General features: G+C 45.4%; 1 protein-coding gene across 3 annotated transcripts in view; it reads right to left on the minus strand.

Moving 5' to 3' along the window:
- Positions 1-14,712, minus strand: part of LOC137527897 (carcinoembryonic antigen-related cell adhesion molecule 3-like) — a 239,944-nt gene that overhangs the window by 125,211 nt on the left and 100,021 nt on the right. The window lies entirely within an intron of this gene.

Genomic DNA, 14,712 nt, shown 5'->3' on the forward strand with positions numbered 1-14,712 from the left:
TGGGTTTGGGACTCCCATACTCCTCAGGCATGTCTGTCAATGGGGAGTATCTATTCTGAGTGGGAATACTAGAATTCCTTTTATGGAATTCTTTACCCCTCGTGGACATTTTATGTGTATTATAGCTTTTCTTGAACTCCTTTTTCCTTACATTTCCTCCAGACGAGCGGGACGGCTATGGGAACCAGGTTCGCTCCGGGGTATGCTAACCTCTTTATGGCCCATTGGGAACACACGCATGTATATGGACCGGAGGGCCCCGGCGCGGACCTGGTCCTCTGGAAACGCTTTATTGATGACGTTCTGCTCGTCTGGAGGGGTTCTGAGGATTCCTTGAGGGAGTTTGTAGATAAGCTGAATTGCAACACGGTCAATCTGAGATTTACATCAGAGATTAGTGATAAGGAAATTAGCTTTTTAGATTTGAGTATTTATATAGAGAATGACTGCTTAAAAACACGTATATTTGCCAAACCTACTGATGTCAACAGTTATATTCCAACAACTAGTTGCCATTTACCTATATGGCTTGATAACATCCCAAAAGGCCAATTTGTACGTATGAAAAGTAATTGTACAGATGATACTCAATATCAATTAGAAGTGGACAATTTGTCAGAGAGATTTAGGGATAAGGGATATAGTGAGGGGATTATAGAGGAAGCTAAGAGGGAAGTAGGGAAGATGGACAGAAAAGATTTATTATGTAAAAGGGGGGATAGATACCCACAGGACCATTCCTTAAAGATGAGTCTGAGATATGGCCCACGAAGTCAAGTGATACGTAATATTATCGCCAAATATTGGCCCATTTTAAGAGAAGATAATGTTTTAAATGGGATTTTGCCAACCAACCCAGCTATTACCTATAGGAAATCCCAGAATGTGGGCCTAAGGGTGGCATTGGCAGCTGGTGACTATATTTATAGACCTAAGGGGAGAGATGGGGGGGGGATTTGTAAGGTGTGGGAGGTGTGTCAGCTGTAGGAAGACCAATAGCTATAAGAAAATAACTGAGGTTATTGTGGGTAAAGAAACACATAGAATTAGGGAATTGATTACATGTGACACTAAGGGTGTCATTTATTGTCTTACATGCCCCTGTAAAAAAATATATGTGGGACTTACTAAAAGACCCCTAACTAGTAGGATTGGGGAACATTTAAATAATATTGGGAAGGGATGGCAAGGACACCCACTTTCCAAACATTTTGAGGCCTCTTGCACACTGCATGCATTTCAGATTCCGATTCCGCTTTTTAATCTGTTTTTACATCCGATTCCGATTCAGATTTTTAATCTTAACTGCATGCTGCGTTTTTTGATCCGTTTTTCTGTTGAATGTATTCAAGGAAAATCGGAAACGGAATCGGAATCGGAATCGGAAACGGAATCGGAATCGGAATCGGAAAACGGATTTGCAGTGTGCAGGGAGCCTGATAGGTATCATAATCGCTGCACTAGGGATGTGGTTTATTTTGGATTAGAGGTGGTACATAGAGATATAAGGGGTGGTGACTACCTCGCCAAAATGTCGAGACAGGAGAGTAGGTGGATTTTTAATTAAGACAGTCTGGCCCCAAAAGGATTAAATGAGGAGATGGAACTGTTTGGATTCATGAAATAAATATGGAGGGCTGCATGTGTGTGCGTTCTGGTTCCCTATAGGAATACTGGTTCCCTGAGGCGTTTATATTATTATTATTATTATTTTTGATATAGCTGCATGTCTTTCAAGTTTTGAGTACCAGCAAAATTGCCCCTTTAACTGAGAAGAGGGGGAGGAGTGGTGATCTGGATGTCAGCTGGTATAAAAAGACAACTGGTTTAATGGCTCCTCAGATTCTGATGAAGGCGGTCGTTACCGTTGAAACATGTTAATCAACTCCACACTGCAGTAGAGCTGAAGGGGCGCCCCATTCTATCTACAACCCAGCTTTTTTTTTGCTTGTTTATCCGCCTGAGGAGAACGTACAGTATAGCATCTACCAGGTGGAACGCAGGTGCAATGATCCGCTCAGCTGCCTGCGCAGGCAGGCAGCTTTTTGACCACTGTTCAGGTCTGCATTCTGCAGGTCTCTGGAAGAGAGACCTTTTGTCAGTTTTGCAGCTTGCTGCTGCTGAGGAATTTGCATACGTTTGTCATGCAAATTGCCTAGCCACATCCTTTGTAGGCTTGCTATATATATATACCATGTGATCCCACAGTACTTTGCTGGTCATAAGGGTAAGTCCTCTGAAACACTCCTGGAGTGTCAGCCTTGCTCATTGTTTAAAGATTAGCTTAGAGTAATTCCTGGGGCTGTACTAGGCAGGTTCCCTAGTGCAGTTAGGATTGCATATCTGTTTTGTTTGTCTGTTGCGATTGTCCTGTCCCAGCGGTGGTCGACAGGAAGTCGTTCTGATCTTTGTTCTTGGAGTATAGCTGGAGCAGCGGTTGCTACCAGCTATCTCATCTAATCTGTCTTGCCTGGATCGCACTCGCCTTGCGCTAGTGCTGTGGATCCTATCTCTCACTTATTCCTGTTTTCGTGTATCTGTCTTGTCTGCTATGAACGCTTGCTGGAGGCTCGGTGAGGTAACCGTTAAGCAAGCGCTCGCGTCCTCTGTTTCATGTTTGTCTGTCTGTGGTTAGTTAGGCGTGCTTGTCTCTGTTGTGCTTATCACGCGGAGTCCGCGCAGAAAACGCGTTCGCTGTTGCGAATGAGTGCGGTGTTCGCATTTAGTTAGCATTTGTTATTTTCCTTATCTTCTCATTGTATGATTTGCTGTGCCTTTGCTACTGTCGTGCTCTGCCTTGCTGTAGCCTTGTGTCACCTCTGGCAATCGCCTCTCTCGCGATTGCGTTCCTACTTCATATCTGCTGTTGTGTATGCACCATCGCGGGTTGGCGACTAGTTTGGTGCACACACATACAATCTGTGCCTGTGCTCATTCTCTTCCGCAATCGCTTCTCTTGCGATTGCGTTCTCACTTGGTTTCCTCTGTTGTGTGTCCGCCGTCGCAGGTTGGCGGCTAGATTGGTGGACATACATACATTCCTCATCTGTGTTTATTCGGTCTTGTGTCGCTGTTAGCAACCGCCATCTCTGGCGATTGCCTTCTCACCTCATCTTCCTGGTTGTGTGTTCATCGTCGCAGGGTGGCGACTAGATTGGTGGACACACTTTGCTCTCTCTCTTTCAGGGCTATCTTGCCCTGCGTTTCTTCCCTTCGTACAATTCCTGTCTGGCGTCTGTGGCAGGGCAGAGGAGCTGTTCCTCTGCACTCCACAGCTCCACCTGTCGACAGGAATTTCCCTCTACAGGTGCATTGCACTTTTTGCTGGGTTCCCTCAAATTATACGCTTGTGGAGGATTTCCGCAGTGTCAGCGCACACCCTGTGCGCTGACCACGGAGAGAATTCCACAATCGTTACAGCAGGGAAATAATTCGGGCAGTGTAGGTGAGACGCACTACAGGAAGTGAAGTCATCACGGAGGAGCGGAGAAACCGGAAGTCTGTCTTGGAGTGAGATGCGGCGGTGAGAGAGGATTCTTCGCTGCTGATTTTGGTATGTGTCTGCACGGACTGACCCTCTGAGCCGGATGATTCACTTGTCAGCTCATGTGGAATTGGAATATTACAATCACTCACTGAGAAAACACTACAGGAGGTGGGATACACGACCTAAGGGTCTTTAGACGCTGCTGGATTGCTTATATAGATTCTATGTGAAGGAGTGCAGTATCATAGGAATTGGGACGATTGGGGTGAATATTTGCAATAGATATTGGACCTTTGCTCAAAACCTTTGGAAATTGGGACAATTATACAATTCCTTGCATAAGTACTATAGCCCCATTCTTTTTGATCCTCAATTTTAAGATTCATATATATGTATGCACAAATATATATATATATATATATATATATATATATATATAAAAATATATATATATATATATATATATATATATATATATATATATATATATATATATATATATATATATACATACATACATACATACATACATACATGTATTTTTGTTTTATATTTTTTATATACAAATATTTTTTGATCCTATCAATTTGAATTTTTTTTAAAAGGGAACCAGTACGCCTTGTGTAGTAGTGTGGATGTATTGAGTGTTACCTACAAATAAGTTTGGTGGTGTGGATGTGTTGAACATCATTAGGTGTGTCTGCCCACGTAACTTCCTATAGTGGAAACTTATTTGTCCAGCGCACCTCTCAAGATATTTCAATACCTATCCTTTGTATTTGGTGGGGAACGGGGGTCAACCCCACCCAAGCAGGTTGCAGCTGGGGACAAAAGTATACAGTAACCTTACATATTCAATTGTTCAGGCAGCGCCCTCTGTTTTTTGTGTATTTAGAAACAGTTTTATTGGCCCAGGATGAACAGGGATGTAGCAAACTACTGCAAAGCATGTGCCGTCTGTCAGGAGCTGGAAAGGTCCAGGGATTCCCGCGGGGTTCCCTTGGGTCCACAGCCACTTAGCAGGGAACCCCTGCGTGGGCTGGCTGTTGACCTACCCAACCTACTGCCCGTTGACAGCAGTCCTGGCAGACGCCCCATCCGAATGCAGTGGTGCAAATGCCCTGTCCAGAACGGTCCATGTCGGGTCAAACCTGAGGGTAGTGGACAGCGACCTGTCCAGGTGAACTGAGCCACAGGCTCCAATAAGTTTTCCCGCAGTACCGGCAGCTCGAGACCCGTCAGCCAGATTAGCGGCAACGACACACATCTTGCTGATGCATGTCTATCTGCCTTCACCCCAGGGGGTGCTGTCACGGAACAGCCGTGAGAAACGCAGGCGAATCTGGAAGATTCGCAGTCGATTTTCTGATTTCCTGGTTAGATTTGTGCAGTCATGGCAAGCAATCAGAAAATGACATTTCTTAGTATAAAAGGCAGTTTTTTTTTCTCCTTCCACCAAAAGGCAGGAGCCTGTGGCAGAGTGTCCCAGGCACCCAGCTGTGCTAATGGCCCATTCATCAGATGAAGTAGATAAGCAGCCTGGCAGAAGCAATTTAGAGGATGGAGAGTAAGACTCCCCGGCCCTGATCACAGCAGGGGAGCTGACACGTAGTCTGCTGTTTTAAGCTTCAAAAGAGCCTTCACCTAGAACTGACCTACCTACCTACTGTTACCTCTAGATGTATATAATATTCCATAAACTGCTATATGTGTCATAATACCTGTATTGCCAGGCTGGCAGGCCCCCCAAACTCACAGGGCATGCTGGGCCTGGTCTGGCGCTGGTACTGAAAAAGTTTCAGAACATTCTGAGGTAAAGACTGCCAGTTAAGCAGTTCAAAAGTGCCCTGATGATACCACAGGGGTCCTACCCCTAATGTTTGGTATCAGGCTGCTGGGTAAATCGAGACAGACCTGAAAATGTTAGTAAATCTGCCCTGACCTGTACGGTTCTGTGAGATAGAGCCCATATATGGTTAGATTTCTAGTCCCCAGGACAAGGGGAGGACTCCTCTCATATTCTAAGGGGGTGTGTGGCTCCCACCCTCACTCCCTCCTACTGGATCAGGGGCATAAGAATGGCAGAAGAGCCAAACTCAGTGTCCTCCACTTTGAACATCAACCTGATTATATCCTTGCCAGCTTGAGGACATGTTGGCACCTGGTTTGTTTGGACTTTGAACTGAACTGAAACAAAGGAACTTTACAAGTTTTCCCAGAAGGACATATTTCCACAAACTAAGTATTTTCTCCCTTTTTATTTTCATACTGGCTATTAATGTTTCTATAATTGTTGATTTTAAAGATTTTCTGTATATATTATTTATATTGCATTTTAATAAACCGACGCTAATGTCAATTTGTTTATTCCGCTACCCTATTATTCAGCCACACAGAAACTGAACCCGGGTCTCCGAAGAGACACTACTATTGTCGCTAGCTAGACAGAATAGAGTGTGTTTAACCATTTTTATTTGCAGGTCTAGACTTAGCCAGTCAGTGGGCTCCTCTGTCCCATGGTAACAGAGGTGGTGGCAGTTATACCCTGAAATAGTGTGTAATGTGTAATTACCGTAATGCACAGGCTCCCTTCCAGTCGGTCTGCTGCCAAAATTCCAGCGGTTTCTGCGCACCAAGTGCGACCACAGCTTGCATGGTCTGTGTGCTGAAACCAATTGGATGGCATTTTGCGTTCCGGCCACTAGGGGCCCTGTGACAGTAAGTACTGGTAAATGGATATGACTAGTAAGTATGTATTTATACTCACAAACATGGGTTACCGTCTAGGTAACCACTATTTATTTCAGCAGGTGGGGAGATTAGACCTGTCTCCACTCAGGATTAAGAAGTCGCTCTCTGTAGATAGGAAGTAAGGGGCAACACCCCTCCACCAAGGGTGGACTCAGGAACTATGTAAGCAGACAGAGGCGCCAGAAGAATAAAAATATACTAAAAACTTTAAAACGAGAGGAGGCAGTGGTGGGCTTACCTCCTCCAAGCAGCCAGACACTCAAACAACAAAATAGTTATTTGTATACTCCAGAAAGTGCAAGTGCAACACGTTTCGCAGGTATCTCCCACTTCATCAGGCAATACAAAAGGAGCATAAAACTGTGGGACAGAAAAGATGGCTCAGTAAGACATGTAAGGTTTAAAGTAGTACATAATATGAACAATAAAACCTTTTTTTGCAACATGAAACCAAATGGGTGGGGTACTAGAAAAAGTAAGGTGGGGGGAGAAGAAAGGGGAACAGCAGTTCCCCTTTCTTCTTTTTTCCCTCTCCTCCCCCCAACTTACTTTTTCTAGTACCCCACCCATTTGGTTAAAGGGACTCCGAGCAGTGCACAAACTATGGAAAGATGCACATCATTTTAAAGCTCTCTTTCTCCTCTTTCCAATGATATATAAACCGCCACCCTACGCCTTTTAGTTTTCGCTATTTTCGCGATTGAAATTGCCGCAGCCGCGATTTCGATCGCGAAAATAGAGGAAACTAAAATGCGTAGGGCAACGATTTAGGTGTCGTCACAAAGAGGAGGAAGAGAGCTTTAAAATGATATCCATCTTTCCATAGTTATATTGTATTACACAGGGCGACTTTTTGTCAAAGTCAGCAGCTGCATTCAGCAGAATGGAGCTGCTGACACTGGGGAAAGTGTCGTCCTGTGTAATACAATATAACTATGGAAAGATGGATATCATTTTAAAGCTCTCTTTCTCCTCTTTCTGATGACACCTAAATCGTTGCCCTACACCTTTTAGTTTTCTCTATTTTCGCGATCGAAATCGCGGCCGCGGCAATTTCAATCGCGAAAATAGCGAAAACTAAATGACGTAGGGCGGCAGTTTATATATCATTGGAAAGAGGAGAAAGAGAGCTTTAAAATGATATGCATCTTTCCATAGTTTTTGCACTGCTCGGAGTCCCTTTAACCTCCTTGCCGGTCTAAAAAATCCGGCAAGGAGGCAGCGCCGCACATTTTTTTAATTTTTTTTTTTTAAATCATGTAGCGAGCCAAGGGCTCGCTACATGATAGCCGCTAAGCGGCGGCATCCCCCCACCCACTCCGATCACCTTCGGCGATCAGAGTATGCAGGGAATCCCGTTGAGAACGGGATTTCCTGCAGGGCTTCCCCGGTCGCCATGGCGACGGGGCGGGATCGTCGGGACGTCATAGGGAATCCCGATCCGCCCCTCAACGCTGCCTGGCACTGATTGGCCAGGCAGCGCAGGGCTCTAGGGCGGGGGGGGAGCGACTCGGCGCGGCGGATTGCGGAGGATCGGCGGCGAGCGGCGGCGATCGGAAGTTACAAGCAGCTAGCAAAGTGCTAGCTGCTTGTAACAAAAAAAAAATTATGCAAATCGGCCGAGCGGGGCCTGAGATATCCTCCTGCGCAGGTTACCCCGAGCTGAGCTCGGGATAACCGGCAAGGAGGTTAATGTGGCAAAAAAACATTTTATTGTTCATATTATGTACTGCTTTAACCCCTACATGTCTTACTGAGCCAGCTTTTCTGTCCCACAGTTTTATGCTCCTTTTGTATTGCCTGATGAAGTGGGAGATACCTGCGAAACGTGTTGCACTTGCACTTTCTGGAGTATACAAATAAATCTTTTGTTGTTTGAATTTACACTCAACTTAACATTCGTATGTGTCTGCTTGGAGAAGGTAAGCCCACCACTGCCTCCTCTCATTTTAAAGTTTTTAGTGTAATTTATTCTTCTGGCACCTCTGTCTGCTTACATATTTAACACTGAGGTTCCTCTAGCTCCCTAATACTTGGGGGCACCGCTACCTACTCTGGCTACTTGATATATTATGGTGCACCTGTAGCTTCCTATGATGGGCAAGGGAAGTAAGGGAGAAGTGACAGCTGGGACAGCCAGGACACTTGCGGTGCAGTTTGGAGGATGTTTGTAGGGTGAAGTCTAGGGTGTCAAGACATCCGTGCCTATAGACTCCTGTGATGTAAATCCGGGCCTGAGAATCCCCCCCCCCCCCCCAATGCCAGCCAAGCAGCAGATGGTATGGTGGGCAGACGGATCATCTTTTTGATCTGAAATTATGTCCACAGAATGTCTGCTAACAATGATCTTTCCTGCAGGTAGAAAAAAAAGATCCATTTTACCATGAGCAGGTTTGCGCCCGTTGGGCAAGGTGAGATTTGGAGGACAACAGAATCTAACAGAATGTGCTAGCAAATTGAGGATCATATACACAGACACCGTGCAATTTTTTCCATCAGATCTGTTTGATCGATAATGTTCAACATGTCCAATATACTTCCGATGGAGAAAGAGATGGATTTTGAGATCAAAATCTCTGGATGGGAAGCAGATAGAACATGTTGGAAATCAAAGATTGATCAGTTGATCTGAGGTGAAAATTGCATGGTGTGTATAAGCCTAATGCTTTATAGACACCATGCAGTTTTCCTGTCAGATAAACAGATCGATGGATTATTTCCAGCATGTCCAATAGGGGTAGATTCATCAAGCTGCGCTTCTAAAGCAGCGCAGCTTAATGACAGGACCGTGAGAGCTCAGCGCACGCTCAGTGCACACTGGGGCCGGGCCGAGGCATAGGCTGGAGAGGCTCCAGCCTCAGGGCGCAGTGTAGGAGGGGGCGCAGAATTCATTCAGCTGTCATTCCTAATTGTGTTTGAAGCAGAGAGAAATAAGAAAAGGGGATACATAGCAGTGACTGCAAGCCAGATAACTAGAGATTAAGGTGTTGGGGAGGTTGTGGGCCCTGTGGCCCTCTTAGTCTAATAGCAATCAGTGTGTGACGGCTGGGGTGGGTGGGATGGAGGGGCGCACTTTGGTGTCTCAGCCTTGGGTGCTGGAGGACCTTGTCCCGCCTCTGCTTGCACACTATGCTGCGGTAGTGCAGCTAACGTGTGCTGGTTACCTTACTCTCACTCCTCTGAACTAACGGCCGCTCCACTGAACCCACCCTGAGCCCCAGCAGGTCCAGTAGTCAAGCTGATCCCTCTTTTGCAACCAAGCCTTCACCTATTCTCTCTTTGTCTTGCTATGCTTAGATGCTGAGCTTCACCGCACAAAAGGGTCATAGTGTGACACAAACAGTCCTGTTCAGACAGATATGCTTGCGCACAATGGCGACAGCAGTTCAAAATTACGATCGTCATTTGTTCCTGGTCGGAAGTACAATCACAGCACCTCCCAAAACTCCGCCCTCTCCAATCGATCGGCTATGGAATCTAACGTTTCTACATCCATCCCAATTACATTCATGATTGATAAAACAAACAAAATTGCATAAGAAATCACATACTAGTGGAGCGAAAACAATGTTCTATTCGATTATATTCTGATTGTGAAATCAAACGTATTTCTCGATTGTAAAAAAAAAAAAATTTGCCCAAAAAATTAAAAAAAGTGTGCCTAGCCTGCATTAGCCCTTTAAAAGCTAATGCTGCACTTGAAGCAGGAAAACAGAAAGGGACACTGAGAGCCCAATATAGTGTAGTATACTAGTATGTAGTATAACCAGGTTATGGAGAAAGACAAAAACGTGTGCTGTTACACTCACAAGTTTGGGTTAACTCAAAGGCAACCTCTGTATAGGCGGGTGGGAAGCATTAGGACTTGACACCACTCAGGTTAAGAAATCACTCTCTGTAGCTAGGAGACAAGAGGTAACACCCCTCCACCAAGGGTGAAATTGAGAATGTAGCAGGGATGGAACAGAGGCGCCGATGACAGGATAAACTGTTAAAAAACATTTAAAAGAGGAGGTAGTGGTGGACTTACCTCCCCAGTAAGTAGACACCGAATTGGTTGAATTAATGGTCAACAGTGAAATTTATTTATATACTTCACAATGCAACACGTTTCGCAGGATCAAACCGCTTCATCAGGCAATAATGGTAGCAATAACTAGTACTGGTTAGTGTAGCTGCCAAGTGTCTCGGTGTCTACTTACTGGGGGGAGGTACCTCCTCTTTTAAATGGTTTTATCCTGTTATTCGGGCCTCTGTTCCATCCTTGCTACAAAGGCTATTGCTAGGTACACACTATGCAATTTACTGTCAGATCGACCGGTCAAAAGAATAATTTGAGACATGTCTCATCTTCTCCCAGTCAATAAGAGGATGTGAAAATAGTAATATGAAAATCGATCCAATTATCGATGAGAGTATTGGACATGTTGTAAATTATCTTGTGTGTGCCTAGCCCCAACATCATACACTGGATGCAATTTTGATGTCAGACTGGTCTAACACTAATTTCCAACATGTGTGATCTGATTCTGATGGAGAAAGATCAATTTTGAGAATTTTTTTTTTTTTTATGAAGTTAAATTAGAAATACAATTTATTCACCACTTCCCCACCACCTGTAGGCGGCAAAAAGTGGCCAGTGTGCACATGCATGTCCGGACTGGCCCTCCCCCCATCCTCCGCAGCACCCATGGGTGTATCGCAATATCGGAATCATGTGTATGTATGTATATATGTTACGGGCAGAACCCGAAGTGTGGCCACTTCGCGTTCTGGCCAGCCACTTCGGGTTCTGGCCGGCCAATGTGCGAAGTGGCCGCAGCGCAGCGGCCAATGTTGGAAATGTAATGTTTACACTTATTTTACGGCCGTCTCGCTGCGGCCAAATGTATTAAAAGTTGCTTAATTTAATTAAATATAGCCGGCGGCAATGTGAAAGATGAAGCCGCCGGCTTTCGCACTGCCTCCTCCCCCCCCCCCCCCCCCGCCTCTCTCCTCTCCCTGCCTCCTATACGACATACGGAGCAGCCGGGCGGGGACACGCGTGTCCCCTAGAGTCGTTCGTCGCGGCAGGGGAATCCTGCCGTTCCTGCAGAGTGGGTGCTGGCAGAAGCAATGTCTGCAGCCTCCCCGCCAGGGCCGGGCCGAGGCATAGGCTGGAAAGGCTCCAGCCTCAGGGCGCAGTGTAGGAGGGGGCGCACAATTCATTCAGCTGTCATTCCTAATTGTGTTTGAAGCAGAAATAAATAAGAAAAGGGGATACATAGCAGTGACTGCAAGCCAGATAACTAGATATTAAGGTGTTGGGGAGGTTGTGGGCCCTGTGGCGCCTCTTAGTCTAATAGCAATCAGTGTGTGACAGCTGGGGTGGGAGGGATGGAGGGGCGCACTTTGGGGTCTCAGCCTTGGGTGCTGGAGGACCTTGTCCCAGCTCTGCTCCCCGCTCTGCTCTCCTGCTGCGACGAACGACTCTCCCGGCGGCTCCGTATTGTATGGAAGGCAGGGAGAGGAGAGAGGCGGGGGGGGGGGGGGGGGAAGGAGGAGGAGGCAGTGCGAAAGCCGGCGGCTTCATCTATCACATTGCCGCCGGCTATATTTAATTAAATTAAGCAACTTTTAATACATTTGGCCGCAGCGAGACGGCTGTAAAATAAGTGTAAACATTACATTTCTAACATTGGCCGCTGCGCTGCGGCCACTTCGCACATTGGCCGGCCAGAACGCGAAGTGGCCACACTTCGGGTTCTGGCCGTAACATATACACAGTATACAGGCATAAAGGACAATAGTAATGAGCAACAGAGGACCAATCAGCAAAGAGCAGCTTCAAAGCTCTTAAAGCCGGGAGTGTCACCATAAAAATCAAATTTTAACAGCAACTGGTCTGAGTGTATTAAGTGATAAAGATGCTGATCCTGCATTCAACTTGCAAAACTTTTTGTGCTGTTATGGTTTGGTTTGGAGTTATCACATACTTAAAGGAGTTATCAGGGAAAATGAATAAAATAAGTGCTACTTACCGGGGGCTTCCTCCAGCCCCAAGCTCCCAGCCTGTCCCTCGCCGCAGCTCTCCCTGCAACCGTTCGCCGCAGCTCGCTCCTGGTCCCTGGCGACGACGTCAGGCCGACCTCCGGGTCGGCATGTACTGCGCCTGTCAATCACCGCCACGTGGGCCAGAGCGAACTCCACTCCGGCCTACGTGGCGGTGATTGACAGCGCCGCTCATGTAGGTGCAGTACAGGCCGAGCGAGCTGCGGTGAACGGCTGCGGGGAGAGCTGCGGCGAAGGACATGCTGGGAGCTTGGAGCTAGAGGAAGCCCCCGGTAAGTACCACTTATTTTATTCATTTTTCCCCTGATAACTCCTTTAAGGAGCACTGGCCCTTTAATAGTCAGTGTCAAACAGTTGCATGCTGGGGGTTCTTTTTATCTATAATATATTCCTCCTCTTCCCTTTATTTCCCTGCCTAGCTGCCTATCTGAATTACGATCCCCTGCTCACTTGTGTTTACAAGCAAGGCTGAGGTGACTCAGCGATTGGAGGAGAAAAGAAAAAAAGTAAAGTGCAGAAATGACATCAGGATTTAGCCTCAAACTGTGGGCAAAAGACATGGTTCCCACCAGGAACAGAATTCTCTTCATTTACTATATAACATTCACTGGAATCAAAATGTGGACAGTACAATACATGTGTTATGTAAGTAGATCAAGTGTTTATCTACTTATATATGTGTTTTTTTTTCCTTAGCATAGTATGGCTAATCCTACTGCTTTAAAGTATCCTGTACGAGTAGATCAAAAGACATATTATGTTTTTTGCACCTTTTATATGTGGGTAAAATGGCATCTGACATGCACAGTAGCATTTTACAACATTTGTGTTGTGTGTATAAACATACACTCCATATTGTTAGTACCAAAAATCATGGCGTCAGTTCACTAAGACCTTTTGGGTAGTCAGTGATAGAGGGTGACTGTAGTTGCATGGAGGTAGTGATAGATTGCATGGAGTCAGTGATAGATAATTGGGCTCACGTCCCTTTTGCCATGGTGATGTGTATACAGCGGAAGTATCAGACATGTCTTCAGCTTCTCTTGGGTTTCAGCAACATCAGCATTTTCCCCAAGAGCCAGACAGGAGAAATACCGACTAACAGCTTGTACAATAAGCTAGCTGACTTGTGGGTTGATTCACTTTGTAGAACGAGATCCCCGCACTTTGATTGGCCCAATAGGCTGCCTGTCACTTGACAGACAGCCTATTGGGCCAATGTGTGGGGATCTTGTCCTACAAAGTGAATCAACCCACAAGTCAGCTAGCTTATTGTACAAGCTGTTAGTCGGTATTTCTCCTGTCTGGCTCTCGGGGAAATTGCTGATGTTGCTGAAACCCAAGAGAAGCTGAAGACAAGTCTGACACTTTTGCTGTATACACATCACCATGGCAACAGGGACGTGAGCCCTACTGTCCAAGATTGAAACATATTGTATGGCTCTCACGGAATTACATTTTAAATTATGTGGTGTTTATGGCTCTCTCAGCCAAAAAGGTTCCCGACCCCTGCTATACAATGGCCACTTTTTGAAATAAGATGGTTTAACAAAAACAGGAGGTGAAAAAAGTGATGAGATACACAATTTCTTAGACTTTCTTAGATATCCCACAGTTTTATTTTATATTTACATTTACTTCTCAAGTTTTTACTGCTTCATTATCCTTGTTCAATAACAAATCCATTGAAGTATGTGAGAGCTAAATTCTATGAACTATTGACCCTTTTTATCTCTTTCCTTTGCTCAAGAGCCATTTTATACCAGGAAAATGTTTTATGCTTGCAATTCCTTATCAGTGAGGGTTACGCTATAGTCTGACCTGGACCCGACCCGGGCAGAAACTGTCACTTGCTTACCTGACTGTTAGCTCTTTCAAGGCAGAGAAAGGAAAAAAAAGGAACACAGCCTAGTTATTTGTGTGCTAGGCACTGTGCATACACATGTCTATCTCATCATGTCACATGTCACCTCGGGTATCCATTTAATTGAAAGGTAGTCCCAGAGTTTTAACCCGTTTAGGATCCTTACCCCTGAAAACTTCACTTCAGGATCAGGGCTGTATATATGCATACTTCCTTGTTTTTATGTGCTGAGTGCAATCGCAGGCGCGCCCCTGTCACCATCCCACCGAGCACTGATCGGTGAATGGATACATGTGTTCCCAAAGCTGATCAAAGGGACTGTGAATGAATCACAGCTTCAGCCAGAAGCCAGTGATCATTCATTGCAACGAAAGTTCAAAAACACACATTTCCTGTACACAGGATAAAGTGTGGGGACATCTAGTGGAAAAAAGGTAAAAGAAAAATAAAAAAATAATACAGCCCCTATATTTATTAACCCCTTCTTCTCCCTCCCCCATAGCTAACAAAATAACGGAAAATTGTATACTTACCTAACGGTAATTTTCCTTTCCTGATG

This window comes from Hyperolius riggenbachi, chromosome 8 (genome assembly GCF_040937935.1).
Source record: "Hyperolius riggenbachi isolate aHypRig1 chromosome 8, aHypRig1.pri, whole genome shotgun sequence".
NCBI lineage: Eukaryota > Metazoa > Chordata > Amphibia > Anura > Hyperoliidae > Hyperolius > Hyperolius riggenbachi.